Raw genomic sequence first — 15,519 nt, forward strand, 5'->3', positions numbered from 1 at the left:
GCTTGACTAACCTTTAGACTGGTTAATTTCTGACTATAGCCCCATTACTGACCTCCCTTTTCTTAGAGCATTAACTTTAGAAAATTTGTATTGTAAATTCTCTCTCTGCCCCTTTGCCACTTAGCTTCTGCAACCTAGGAGTCATTCTCTAGGAAGCGGGGGTGGGGGCAGCCGGGAGCAGCCCTTGGAAATGTAATCATCAAAAAAGATCGGGCTCCTATTGCCCTAATCCATGGGCAGTAGGAGGCTAACGTCAACAAGCAAACACAGGTGGCCTAATCACATCAACCAACCTTCTCCTAACACTCTCCAGTACTTTCCCATTGGCACATCTCAATATTAAAAGCCCTCCAGGCTTTTCATTTTCCCGTGGAGTTGAGTTCCCTCCCTTGTTGCATAATCTTGAGACCCCTATTGCAATAGTCTCAAATTAAGTCTTCCTTGCCTGTTTAACTCCATCCAGTGCAATTTTTCTTTGCCAACATTTTCTCCTTTAAGTAGACTCCCTCCTTTTGAGGCTCTGGCCATCCCCCAGCCTGTTCGCAGCAGGCCAAGGGAAGTCTCAATCATAGCAATGTTTCCCAGCTGCTACTTTGCAACTTAACAGCAACAGCCTAGGAGATGCGCTTGAGTTCCTTTTGTTATGAGCAAACTGGAGAACATGTGCCAAATTGCATTATGCCGCATGAGGATGCACTCTTCCTTTATTTCTTTTTATCCAAACTGTTCCAGTTACCCAAAGCTCAATTTTGCGAATGCGTCGACATAAAATTCCTTTTCTACATTCCTATATCCTAGTCAAAACAAACCATTTTCTGCCTGCCAAAATCTGGCGAAGGGACAGCATGAAAAAGAGGAAAGAGCACGAGATTCTGGCCACTAACCAGCTGGTTTAATCTTAGGACAACCTTCGCCCTTCTCCAGATATTCTTTCCTCTGAATAGTAAAGAAGCACAATGAGAAGGAGGATTCTCCATCTTTCATCATTCGTATTCCCACTAATTACCAGGTCAAATAACGTGACTCCCACCGTGAGAGGAACCAAAGCCAACTCTCTCTGAAGAGGATATTTATATAGTTACAGGCCCCCTGTTGCTCTATTTATCATCTTGTGTGTGTTTAAACACTGCAGTGGTAGAGCTGAGAATAATTTTTCTTTGCTATCATTTCTAAGCACAAGAAAAATAGTAATTCCATCAGTGGCTGAAATTTTGTACTAATGCCATTAGCATATATGTTATTGCTACAGTAAATCTAAAACAAAACTATTTTTAATTGTAGTAGTATTATGTATAGTAATGGGAGGGGAGTGATTAAGAGCAATAAGAGATCCAAAATGAATCATCTGTATATAGAGATGTCTTACTGATCCAGGAAACTGGGGTTTATGTTATATAACAGGTGGGGAAAAAATATATTCACATTCTTTTCCCCTCCCCCAACAGTTCTGACCATGGCCCTGCCTTTCTCCCTAACTCCCCACCTACCTCTCACTTCTGTACTTCATTATGCTGATGGCAAGAACGGTGAGAAACGAGCAGGAAAGCCTAGATTTCCACAAGAAAGGAAAAAAAATGATGATGAGAGAAAAGAGAGGAGACAGAGAAGTGTGTCTGGGTTTGGAAGAATATTTAAAGTTGTGAGTTGAGAGAAAATGAGATCTTCTGGAAGGAACTTCTGTCCATGAGGAATATTTCAAGAGAGGCAATGATTGGGACAAATATTTTAAGTTCTGCTATATATTAGGAATGTTCTTTGCCACCCCGTTAGACTGAGAAATTTTTTTTAAATTATGCCTTTGTTGTTGATATGGGTTTTCTTAAAGTCACTACCATGTATGACTGCTGTACTACACCAGAAAGCAGCACAAGAATGCTTGCTTTATTCCAGTTATGATTGCAGACTTTTTTTTTTAATCCAGAGTTCCACTATCCTGCAGTCTGCAATTTATATTAAGTGCTTGGCATTATAATCCCGAGGGGTCCATCACCCTAAGGGGAACACCACTCCATAGCTGGCATCTAGCGTTTGATGTTTTGATGTTTGAAGGGGTAAAGGAAGATTTTTTTTTTTTTGCGGTATGCGGGCCTCTCACCGTTGTGGCATCTAGTTGGCATTTAGTGTTTGAAAGACTGTGACAGAAAGTGACACCTCAGAGGTGGCTCCTACGATTGTCTCTACCGTCCTTATCAATTCCCGGTAGTGATAATGAGGTATCGTTTTCCACTAGTATGAACGGTCTTCAAGACATGGCTAAAAGTATTACGGAATCTCTTCCTGCCCTAGCATGAGCAGGGTAAACAAATCTAGCAAGTGCAGTAGTCTGTATCCTTTGAAATTTACCCCAAGCTTGATTCCAGACAGAACAGTTACTGATTCAAGGGATTCTTGCTGTCAGGGTATAACTGTAAAGTTACCTGAGTCTAGCCACATTTTCCTCTCATAGAGATATGGTGACAAAGATTTTCTCCTTGACCAAACTCTAATTGGTATCCTCTGAGATCTTTTTCAACTAAGCCCCATCCTTGGGCATGTCCTCAAGAGCAAGAATCCTACTAAGTCAGTTTAGCCAGAATCCCCCATCCTCCACATCTCCATACCTAATTAGGGTCTCCAGTCACCACCATTCCCCAGGTGGCATCTGATCAACCCAGCCTGCCTTCAGCAAGAATCCCATTAGATCAATTTAGCCAGAATCCCTCCCCTCCCCTTGATGTTTCCTCTTAATAATTTTCCACGCACCAAGTCCTGCACATACACTGTTTCTTGGCTACAAATTCTCACTTTGCCTTGTTGTTTTTAGAGTTGAGCCCAGGGCTTCCCTGGCGGCACAGTGGTTGAGAGTCCGCCTGCCGATGCAGGGGACACGGGTTCGTGCCCCGGTCCGGGAGGATCCCACATGTCACGGAGCGGCTGGGCCCGTGAGCCACGGCCGCTGAGCCTGTGCGTCCGGAGCCTGTGCTCCGCAACGGGAGCGGCCACAACAGTGAGAGGCCCGCGTACCGACAAAGAAAAAAAAAAAAAAGCAAGCTACAAAACAATATGCACTTTTTTTTTTATTTTTGTTGAGGAAAAAAATATATAGGCCTAGGGAAAAATAATCCAAAAGAATATACCTTAGAGATGTTCATCCCCCCCCACCTCTCCTCCCAACCTGGGGTGGTAGAATTACATAAGATTTTTATTTACTTTTTTACAAAATCGGCACATGCTTAAATTTTATCAACAGATAGTTTCTAATCCATGGAAGAAAAACAAAAATATTTTTTAAATACCAAAAGCAAATGAAAAATAATACCTGGCCATTGAGAGCCGTGTCAAAATGCTGACATTTGTTCAGATGTGCACCTGGGAATTTTCAGTAGCAGAAAGACAAGGACAAAGCAGTGGGTTCAAATAGCTTGCCTTCAGGTGGCCAAGAAGAACTTTTGCTGAGCCATGAAAAATATTAAAGAGAGGAAGAAAGAGACTTGGGAGAAGACAATAGCCGTGAGGTCAATGCGAGATGACCAGAACTTAGGTGGGGAAGCAGGCCTGGCAGAGGAAGATGGAAGGAGAGAGCCAGGAATCCTAAAGAGCAAGAAATGGTGAAATTTGATAAGAGCCTCAGCATGTGGATGGGTGACGATGAGAAGAATGTCCAAAATGACTTCTTCTATTACAGACCCGGGACACGGCATGCTATGGGAGGAGGCGGGGTCTCTGGAATTCCTTTTTTAAAAAAACACATTATAACTTCATCATCCTACACTTAGCAACGGCAGGGCTTCTTAGAAATATCCTAAATCAGGCAGGCAAATTCAGAGATAAAACAAGTAGAGGAATCATCTCCTCATTAGTTTTAGAAAAATATTTGAAAGGAAATAAGGTTGTGATGAAAGCAAGTGGAAAGGAACAAGAACTGTGAGTCAGACCAATGTTCACAGAAATACTTTTTAAAATTGGAAGCAACATGCCTATCACTTAGCAAATCTTAATAAATGCAGATATAGTTACCTGTCACAAGTTTTAGCTCTCCTAGTAAATTAAGAGGTCCTTCTAAAGTTTTCTCTCCGTAGTCTCACTCCAAAGTGCCTAATACGTGGCCTTGCCTGTAGTAAGTACTCAACAAATGTCTGTGGGAAGAATAAATGAAGGCAGTTAATAGTTCTAGTTTGTCCTTCCTAAGTGCCAAAGAAAAGGACAAGGTATGATTAACCACAAACTGGATGATTGCTCCCTGTAAAGTGAATTCACCTGGACTCACAGACTGTCGCAGGCAGAAGGAATTTTAGAAATCAAGTCCAGTGGTTTTCTACCACCTTGGGATGGGGAATGACTCATACTCAACATCAATCAGAGCAACTCAGCTTTTATCTGTTTTATATATTGAGCTTCTGAATAAAATTTCACTTGTGCCAAGTTTTTGAAGACAACGTCTCAGAATCACTGAATCTGAAACCCTCTCATTTCATACGGGAAGGAAACAGCAGAGGAAAGATGCAGAGCTGTGGCTAGAAACCAGTTCTTCTGACGCTTTTCCCAAAGTTCTTCCTAGCACGTCAAATAAGCCCCTAATTTGGAGTATGTTTTTTCAAGCCATTTCCATGCTGAGTTGCCAAATGGAACACCTGACGCCCATTACATTTGAATATCAGATAAACAACACAACATTTTTTTAGTATGTCTCAAATACAGCTGCACTTGTCCAGCTGTCCAAACACCAGGGTCCATAAATGCTTCATCTTTGAAGCTGCTACGCACCAAGGTTTTCAGTGTATCACTATCAAGAGACGACTCTTTTTTAAAAATTTATTTTATTGAAGTGTAGTTGATTTACATTGTGTTAATTTCTGCTGTACAGCAAAGTGATTCAGTTATAGGTATATTCTTTTTCACATTCTTGTCCATTATGGCTTATCAGGATATTGAATATAGTTCCCTGTGCTATACAGTAGGACCTTGTTTATCCTTTCTGTATATAATAGTTTTCATCTGCTCATCCCAAACTCCCAATCTATCCCGCACCCACCCCCCGCCCCCTTGGCAACCACAAGTCTGTTCTCTACGTCTGTGAATCTGTTTCTGTTTGGTAGATGAGTTCATTTGTGTCATGTTTTAGATTCCACATGTAAGTGATATCATATGGTATTTGCTGAGAGACTATGCTTTAATTCCCAGTTTGAACAATAAAAACCCAGCTCGTAAATCATACTCTCCGTGTGCTATTACGGATGGAGCAGCCATTACCCCAACAATCCTGACCTTCATTAGGGTGGATGAAGGCTTTCCTGTCGAAAGTGAAAGGCACAACTGCTCAGTGTTACCTTAAAGATAATGCCCTCCACATGTTCACAATTCAGTGGATCCAGCAGATGTGCCCATTTGGGACTGATGAGAACATGTGTTTGTGTAAGGGAGCTGTAATATCTGTGTTGCTGACTTTGAGGGTCAGCTAAACACTCAAACCATAAATCATCAGTTGCTTCCTTGTCTTGGGCATCAAATTATCAGTACATTTCTTTCCGGGTAAACAAATATCTTCACTCTGGTTCCATCCCATATTGAGCTCCATCACATATGGCATTTACCAAGCATGCTGCTAGACAGAGAGAGGTAAAGTAAGACACCCCCACCCTTGACATGCCCACATTTTAGAAAGGGAGGTAAACGGGAAATATAATGTAGATCCTGAGTGCTGTAATGAGGGTAAAGAAGCATGAACCACTATGAGGAGAGGAGGGACGTGAGATAGAAGCAAACTGGAAGTTAGGCAAAGGTGAGAGGGTGAGTTGCAACCACAGGGACAGGACAGCATGATCAAAGGCACAGAGGCATGAAATGCCAGTGTGCTCAAGGAACTAGGAGTAGTTTGGTGTTGCTCAAGCGTAAAGTTCAAGATGAGAAAAAATGACAAGGTTAAAAATCTGACCTGACTTTATAACATAAAATAGAAAACCACTAGGAAAGCTTTAGGCAGGGAAGTGACACGGTCAGGTATAGGTTTTGGGTAAAGCTGTCTGGAGGCAGTATAGAAAGGGATGCAGGGTGGGATGAAGGGCAAGGGAGAAAATGTACAAAGACTGGCCTCAAGGAGTCATGCCCGGTCCACATCGAAGATGGAGACAGTCTCAGCTAGGGTAATGAGGAAGGGCAAGAGGAGATGGGCTTGAGAAATATTTAGGAATATTTCGGAGGTCAAATAGGCAAGATGTGGTGGTTGGTTGTATGTAAATGGTAAGAGAGGGAAAGGAGAGGATGACGCCCTGGTGACCAGGTGGGTAACATTCTGCCTGATTAGACAGCAGTCCCCCTGTTGACTCTCAGATACCCTCTGGTGTCCATTCCTTTGTCATCACAGATTGAGGTATGTACTCATTTGTGTGCTTATTTGTTTAGTGGCAGTCTTCCCCTCCAGACTGAAAACGCAGTGGGGTAGAATCATGTCTGGTTTTGCTCATCCTTGTACCACCAGCACTAGCTAAGTGAGTGGTACATAATCAGCACTCAATAAATAGTTGTCAAAGAGAAAGACAAATACTGAATACTGCATGGTATTGCATGTGTGGTATATTTAAAAAAAGGGGGCGGAGTCTAAACTCCTAGAAAGAGACAATAGAAAAGTTGTTATCAGGCTGGGGGGGTAGGGAAAATAGGGAGAAGTTGATAAGAGAGTACAAACCTTCAGTTATAAGAAAAACTAGGTCTAAGGACCTAATGTATAACATGGTGGCTATAGTTGACAATACTATTGTGTAACTGAAATTTTCTAAGAGAGTAGAACTTAAATGTTCTCATCCAAAAAAAAAATGGTAAACATGGGAGATGAAACATGTGTTCATTAACTTGGTGGGAGGAATCCTTTCACAATGTATACATATATCAAATCATCACGTTGTATACTTTAAATATCTTAGAACTTGGTCAATTATACTTTAATAAGGCTAAATAAATAGTTCCCAAAAAATACAGAATGAGAGAGAATATACAGGAAAAAAGACACTTTTAATGAGTTCCTTTTTGGACACCGTGAATCTGAAATGACTGCAAAACTCCAGGTGTAGATAACCAGGAAGCAGCTAGAAATGAGTTTGAAACTCAGGGAGATTAGGTTTGGAGATAAAGACTTGAGAGATACCCACATACAATAAAAGCCTAAAAGTGAGAAGGGCATCAGGAGCAGACCTGATGAAGTTCAACATTGAAAGGGATTTCCTTCCTCCTACTTCTTAGTCAATTACCTTTGCATTTGTCTTCTGGAAGTACACTGTCACTGTCCCCTGGACGGCTCACAGAGGGAGCATATGGCAGCTCCAGGGGACATGGCTCTGTGCTGTGATCCAGGGAGGGCCCAACCTTTATGACCTTTCCAAGGAGACATCATATGCCTATAATATCTTCCCACCTTTTTGCAACTCAGTTCTCCCAAATTCTTTAAACGACCCCCGATTTCCAGGAAAGCCTCTTCCATGAAATCCTCCCACATTGGACCATAGAAAAGCAATTATCTTGAATATCCCAGCCATCAAATAGCAAATTGCCACTCTGCTTTCTTTGTTTTTAATTTATATTTTTTAATTTATTTAATTTTATTTATTTTAATTTATTAAAATATAAATTATTTTAATAAATTAAAATAATTTAATTGCAAATAGCAATAGTATCAAATAGCAAATTGCCACTCTGCTTTCTTTGTTTTTAATTTATATTTTTTAATTTATTTAATTTTATTTATTTTAATTTATTTTAATTTTATTTTTGACTGCATTGGGTCTTTATTTTTGCACGTGGGCTTTCTCTAGTGGTGGAGAGTGGGGGCTACTCTTCGTTGCAGCGTGTGGGCTTGTCATTGCAGTGGCTTCTCTTGTTGCAGAGCACGGGCTCTAGGTGCACAGGCTTCAGTAGTTGCAGCACACGGGCTCAGTAGTTGTGGCTCATGGGCTTAGTTGCTCCGCGGCATGTGGGATCTTCCCGGACCAGGGCTTGAACTTGTGTCCCCTGCACTGGCGGGCGGATTCTTAACCACTGCACCACCAGGGAAGTCCCGCCACTCTGCTTAATCAAAATGTAGAAATCTTACTCTTTCCCAGTTCTTTTTCAAATTAGATACCTTTTTTTGACATCTACCTTTAATATCAGATTCAGCCTGTTTTGATGTCCTGTTGGTCTATTACTACTTGATTTATTGTTTCTAGTCAGTTGACTGTGTTTTTGGCCACAGCAGGGGTCTGTGTGCTTTGACCTAGTTTGGACCCTAAGAAATCACAGGCTATGTCAGTTAAGGTGACCAGACCTTCTGGATTTTTGAGCACCATCCTATTAAAAATATTCACCCTATAGCCAGGTGATACGTCAAACTACGTATTTTGGTTCAGAAGAGGTGGCTGGGGCAGGAATGCTTGCTTGGTAAATTGCCTGGTATTTATAATTTTTATGCTTTTTTAGAAATATATATGCTTTTCAGAAATAACAACTGAAAAAGGAAGTTGGGCTTCTAAATTCCTGGCTTTGTCTAAAGCCCACAGGGCTTCTTTAACTTGAGTTTAAAAAAACAGTAACTAGAAAGGATAATACCGAAGGTCAATACAATAAATATATTTATGTCTATGTACCACTGTATAAGTTTTCAGTGACGGGTCAGTTAGGACTGAATTTATATGCAAATAACAGGAAGCCCTTTTCCCCCTAACAAGTTCAGAGACAGGCAGTCCCTCACTAGCATAGTAGCTGCCCAGGACCGATGACCCAGGCTCCTCCTGCTTGTACGCTCTGCCATCCTTAGCAATACTGGCGTTATCCTCACACTTGTCATCTCTTGGACGGGGATGGTTGCTCCACCTCCAAGTTTAACGTCCCCAAGAAGATGGAGAAAATGAGTTGAGGAAAAGAGAGAAAAGAAACTTCTTTGTCATTTTATTCATGAAGGGAAGCCCTCCCCAGTGATTTTCACCTCCATCTCATTGACCATTTCCAGCTACAAGAGGACAGAGATCAAGTTTGTAGCTTTTATGGCTTCTATGATGGAAGTAGGCATGCGATGGGAAAAATGAAAATTGGGAGATGCCAATCAAGTACTTGTAGACTTAAAAATATTTCTAAGTCACATTATTATATCTGCATATTTCCTAAAATCTTGCAAGCATATCTTAAGCTAATTTATTTTTGCTGATGTTGATTTCTATTTGCAAGATTCTTGGAGTAATCTTATGTCAAAATTTCCCACTTTATATGAACAATATTATCCTCTTCTATCATATAGTCTATTTTATCAAAGTGAGGTAGGAAAGGATTGAAAATATTTCTAGATGCTAGTCCAGGTAACTGGGTGAATAAGATATATTTTTAGCCACATTACTTTTAAAATTAGTTCCTGGAATTTTCCTCAGTGATAGAACTTCTTTGGATGGCAAGCAACAGTACCAAAGATAATTTTACCTATCTTCCCACATTTTTGCCCTGCTTGCCACATTACATAAATTGGAGTTGATGCAGCTGTGAAGTCAGAGAATGGGTTTTGTTTATGTGGGGGCTTTTTCCTAAAGAAGTGCTTTGTCTCCCTCTGGTGAACAAACTTATCTTTGCAACATCCGCTGTAGTTCTCAGGCCCGGCTACACTTTAGGATCACCAGGGTTGCAATAATCCCAATACCCAGGCCCCATCCCAGACCAATTCAATCAGGTCTGGAATAGGACCCAGCCATCAGTATTTTTTCTAAAAGATACGTAGGTAATTTTAATGTGCAATTAGGGTTAAGAACCACTGAGTTAAAAGAAGCTCTAAATCAATGATGAATACTGGACATTCATTCCTCCTCTAAGATTGCCACAAAGGAAAAAGAGAATCTATGTATGCAAATTCTATAATCTTCCAAAGGCCCTTTTACAATTTCTAGAGGGGAAATCACCAAGGACTTGTTAAGAATATGAGAAATTTAAATCTGAACTTCCCTGGTGGCGCAGTGGTTAAGAAGCCGCCTGCCAATGCAGGGAACACGGGTTTGAGCCCTGGTCCAGAAAGATCCCACATGCCATGGAGCAACTAAGCCCGTGCACCACAACTACTGAGCCTGCACTCTAGAGCCCGTGAGTCACAACTACTGAGGCCCCGTGCCACAACTACTGAAGCCCGTGCGCCTAGAGCCTGTGCTCCACAACGAAGAGGAGCCACCGCAATGAGAAGCCCGTGCACCACAACAAAGAGTAGCCCCCGCTCGCCACCACTAGAAAAAGCCCGTGCACAGCAACGAAGACCCAACGCAGCCAAAAACAAATAAATTTCTTTTTTTAAAAAGGCATATATACAACTATAGACGTTCTTACACATGTAACATGGAAGCTACATCTTATTTATTCCTTTTTACATATCCTAGAAGATTTCAAATGAAGATATATAGATTGAAACTGGTTCCTGTCTTTTTAAAATCTTCTCAAACTAATTCCCACTGATAATGGCTGTTTTCATCATAATACATGCATTATTGGTACAAAATTTAGTTATTACAAAGGAGACCAGTTCTATTTCTGGCAATACTGGACTAGATGGTTCTGATCAACTCTCTCACTAAGTACTACTTAAAAATTATACAAAATATGTATCATTAAAAGAGTGAAAAGAGTGAGAAAAAACATTAGCAACACATGTAAATGACAAAAGAGCTCATATCTAGAAGATACAGAATTCCTAAAAATAAATAAGGAAAAAACTGACAACACAATTTAAAAATGGGCAAAGGACTTAATAAAAGGAGATAGTCAAAAAATATATGAAAAGATCTCAACCTCATTAGTAATCAAAGAAATGCAAAATAAAACCATACAATACTAAGCGATTGTGAGTGACTGCAACTCTCATACCCTGCTAGTGATAATGTACTTTTCTACAAACATTTTGGGAAACTGGTAGTATCTTCTAAAGTTGAACATACAAATATATCCTATGACTTAGCAATTTCAATTCCAGGTACACTCCATAGATATGCATGTTTACGGCAGCATTATTTGTAAATAACAAGAAACTAGAAAACTAAATGTCCGTCAATTGTAGAATGGATAAATTGTGATATATAATGGAATACCACATAGCAATAAAAGTGAAAAAACTATAAAGAAAAACATGGATAAATCTGACAAGTGTAATTTAGCACAAATGGTGTCAGACAGAACAAATGCATACATTTTTTTGAATTCTATGCTGTTAGAAATTAAGATAGTTGGGACTTCCCTGGTGGTCCAGTGGTTAAGAGTCCTCACTTCCAGTGCAGGGGGTCTGGGTTCGAGGATCCCTGGTTGGGGAACTAAGATCCTGTATGCCTAGTGGCACGGCCAAAAAAAAAGATCATTGGTTACCTTTACCTTTTTTTTTTTTTAACATCTTTATTGGAGTTTAATTGCTTTACAGTGTTGTATTAGTTTCTGCTTTATAACAAAGTGAATCAGCTATACATATGTCCCCATATCTCCTCTCTCTTGCGTACCTTTCAGTAATAGGGAGATGTCATGCCTGGGACGGGGAAAGAGAGTAATGATAGAATTTTTGCTTTGAGTTTTCATTAGATAGATGTATTCACTTTGTGATAATTCATTGAGCTGTATACAGTTTTGTGTACTTCAAATTTTTAAAGATTTTAAAAAACCAGGATATTAAAAAATAGTTTAGTTAAGAATCGAGTCTTGCTTGTGCTTTTCTCCTTAAGTGGAGGAATTTTTTTGTTTTTGTTTTTTTTGAAGGGCTTCAAATGCTTGGCTTTTTATTTATTTATTTTTGGCTGTGTTGGGTCTTCATTTCTGTACGAGGGCTTTCTCTAGTTGTGGCAAACGGGGGCCACTCTTCATCGCGGTGCGCAGGCCTCTCACTATCGCGGCCTCTCCCGTTGCGGAGCACAGGTTCCAGACGCGCAGGCTCAGTAGTTGTGGCTCACAGGCCCAGTCGCTCTGCGGCCTGCGGGATCTTCCCAGACCAGGGCTCGAACCCGTGTCCCCTGCATTAGCAGGCAGACTCTCAACCACTGTGCCACCAGGGAAGCCCAGTGGAAGAGTTTTAATTGATGAGATGTAACTGGCAGTGCTCCTCAAACTTTACTGTACATGACTTATCTGGAGATCCTGTTTAAAAAGGCAGCTTTTTTCCAGGAGTCTAGGGTGGAGCCCAAGCTTCTGTACTTCTAGCAAGCTTCCAAGGGATTCCCAGGCTGCCGGGCCATTGACTGCACTTTAAGTAACAAGGACCTCAGGCAGTCCTTCCAAACTATGTTCCTCAAAAAGTAATGTTTCACAAATCATTTATAGATGTTATTAAATCTATTAAAATTTTAATCAAAATTTACTTTAAAAAATAATACTAAACACTTTTAGGCTCTTCCTCTTATTTATGATGAACAAACATGTTTGGCACCTTGCTGGATGTGTACCAGTTGGCAACTGGCATTAGGTATGTTGGACTGTCTACTACAAGAGCCAACCAACTTTTTCTGTGTAGGGCCAAATGGTAAAAATTTTAGGGTCTGCAGACCACATGGTGTCACAGCCACTCCACTCTGTCACTATAGTATGAATATAACTATAGATATATAAGTGAAGGGCATGGCTGTGGTCTACTAAATAGATCCCTGGTCTACTGGATCACTGGTCAACAATATGTATCTTGTCTTCAAATTTCCACTTAATGTGTTATCTGAGAGAATATTTTAAATCTCTCATTTGTTTTCTATTAAAATTTTCAAAAACTAGTTTTAACTTTTACCACTAATCCATGTGCATATTTTATCTCAAGAACATCATTTGGGTGTTGTAAATGATTATTCATGGTTATTCGTTGCTAAATAAGTTTTAAAATGGTCTTCTAAGGACAAGCAGTGTCCCAAAACAAATGATAAACAGAATGATAATACAGGGGGGCTAAGTGTTAATATATAAATCGTCTTCTTGAAGCATACACTGCGGGGCTAAGTGTTAATATATAAATCGTATTCTTGAAGCATACCCTGCTAGACTGCTGGCCTAACTGCACTAGTTTCGTGGGACTAGCCATCGGTCATCATATTGCTGAATTGGTGTACACATTGCACAGAAATTGTATCTCTCAATTTAGATTGTATATAGAACCTAGTCATGCCCAGTCCATACCACGCGGCCCATCTGCTTTTTACATAAACTTATGTTCTTGATGCACATGGAAGGTATAATCAGAGAAAATAAAAAGTGAGTTTTAGAACCAAAGACCAAATTTTTAGCTAACTATTAATTATACTAGTCTCTGCTAGCTCAAGCCTTAGGTTCAAAAAGCCACAATGAAGCCTCCCATTTATGAAAGTTTAGCCTACTTGGCCATGAAACAGGTCTAAGCAAAGCCTAAATTTCCTTTTTATTTGGGGGGGGGGAAATATAGATATTTTCTTACTGATTTTAATTTTTAAAATTTTTATTGGAGTATAGTTGATTTACAATGTTGTGTTAGTTTCTGCTGTACAGCAGCAGTGCATCAGTTATACATATGCCCACTCTTTTTTAGATTCTTTTCCCATATAGGCATTACAGAGTATTGAGTTCCCTGTACTATACAGTAAGTCCTTATTAGTTACCTATTTTATACATAGTAGTTCCTTAATTAGTTCCATATTTGGGGAAACTAGGGACTTGACTGTGTGTGTGACACTGAGACAGAGTTCAGATATTGGTTCAAAGCTGCTAGTCATCTATAATAAATGAAAAGCTTTGAAGATTCAAATTAGCCAGTAAAATTCCAGTCTAGTGCCCAGTCTGGTCATTCTTTGGGATTTGGCCAAAGCAGATACACTGATAGCTACTATGCTTTACCAAATATGTGGAGGGGCAGGAAAATGCCCATCTTGACCAAACTGCAATCATAGCAATTACATCTGCAGTGATGGTTGTAGGCGGAGATCAAATATGTAAAGTACAGTACTTTCATCTTGCTCCAAAGTAGTGAAGACGACCAAGATTAGGGAAGCTGGGCAGCTGGGAAGTGAAGCACAATTTGGTATGGTGGATTATAGTAATCAGAACATCACGTTCGTGGGTTCCTCCTTCTGGCTGAGATTCGAGACTCAGATCAGTGAGAATATTCAGAATATTGGACTACGACTTTGCAAAAACTGGTATAATTGGATCAAGTGATGAACAAACCTCTGAAAGCCATAGGGACAAAATATAACAGGCTTGTTTAACATACTACCAATAATATTTTACTAATTTTCTTTGAAGTTGTTCCGTTAACTTTAATATAAAGTCTGTATTTCTCTTGAATGCTACTGAAGACGAAAAAAACTGTAACCAAAGGAGAACTCAGCCGTATACATCCTCTTTCCAGTTTTAGATATACAACATTTAGCTTTCTTCTGTTATGCTTTTAAATAGTATTTATCATCAGCTTTTGATAAGCATTTGCTAACCTGACTTGTAATCACAAATCAGGTATAACTTTACATAAGAAAAAAATTAAACTTATAAAACACATAAATTAGAACGTGATTACCCTAAGTATTAACACTTATTATTTCCTTTACAAAAGGCTTCACAACAAGATTCCTCTAATGATCTCCCCTAAGGCATTTAGAATTAATTCAGCTTACACTTGTCTTATATTCCATTTTGAATTCCAGCTACAGACTTTCAAACTGTCGCCCAAAGCTGCTATCAACCACTTCATCAAGTGGAATTATTAATACCTGTATTCTAAAGTGAGCTTTAATAAAATGCTTCAATTATAATTCTATTACTTTTAAGTCACCATACCTTACAGTTCTTTGTCAAAATATGCCTCCAAAACATTTTCCAAAGTATGATCTCTTGCCACAATAAAGAACGAGTGCAGTTACTCTACAGGGAAAAAAAAATTTTCTTTTAAATATCATGCTAGAAGCCAAAATCTTTCTATTGAGGTAAAGTTTCATACAATAAAATTCATTCATTTCAAAGACAATTTTATTTATTTATTTATTTATTTTTTGCGGTACGCGGGCCTCTCACTGTTGTGGCCTCTCCCGTTGCGGAGCACAGGCTCCGGACGCACAGGCTCAGCGGCCATGGCTCACGGGCCTAGCCGCTCCGCGGCATGTGGGATCTTCCCAGACCAGGGCACGAACCTGCGTCCCCTGCATGGGCAGGCAGACTCTCAACCACTGCGCCACCAGGGAAGCCCTCAAAGACAATTTTATGTTTAGAAATTGCATACAGAATACAAAACAATCAAGGCATAGAATATAGCCATTTCCCCAAGAAGTTTCCTTATGTCCTCGGATCCCATGTCTTGACCGCAGCCTCAAGGCAATCACTATCTTCCTTCTCTCACTGCAGTTTTCCTTCTACTTGTGGCTTTAATTTGCCTTCCCATTATAACCAATAACCTTGAGTATCTTTTCATATGTACAGTGACAATATACAATATACATACAGTATACTGATCACTGCCTGTATCTTCTTTAGTGGAGCACCTATTCAAGTCTTTTACCAGATTTTTGTTGAGTTGGTTGTGTTCTCACTACAATTTTAAGAGTTTTTAATATATTTTTATATATACGTGCT

The sequence above is a fragment of the Globicephala melas genome, chromosome 16 (assembly GCF_963455315.2).
Source record: "Globicephala melas chromosome 16, mGloMel1.2, whole genome shotgun sequence".
Lineage (NCBI taxonomy): Eukaryota > Metazoa > Chordata > Mammalia > Artiodactyla > Delphinidae > Globicephala > Globicephala melas.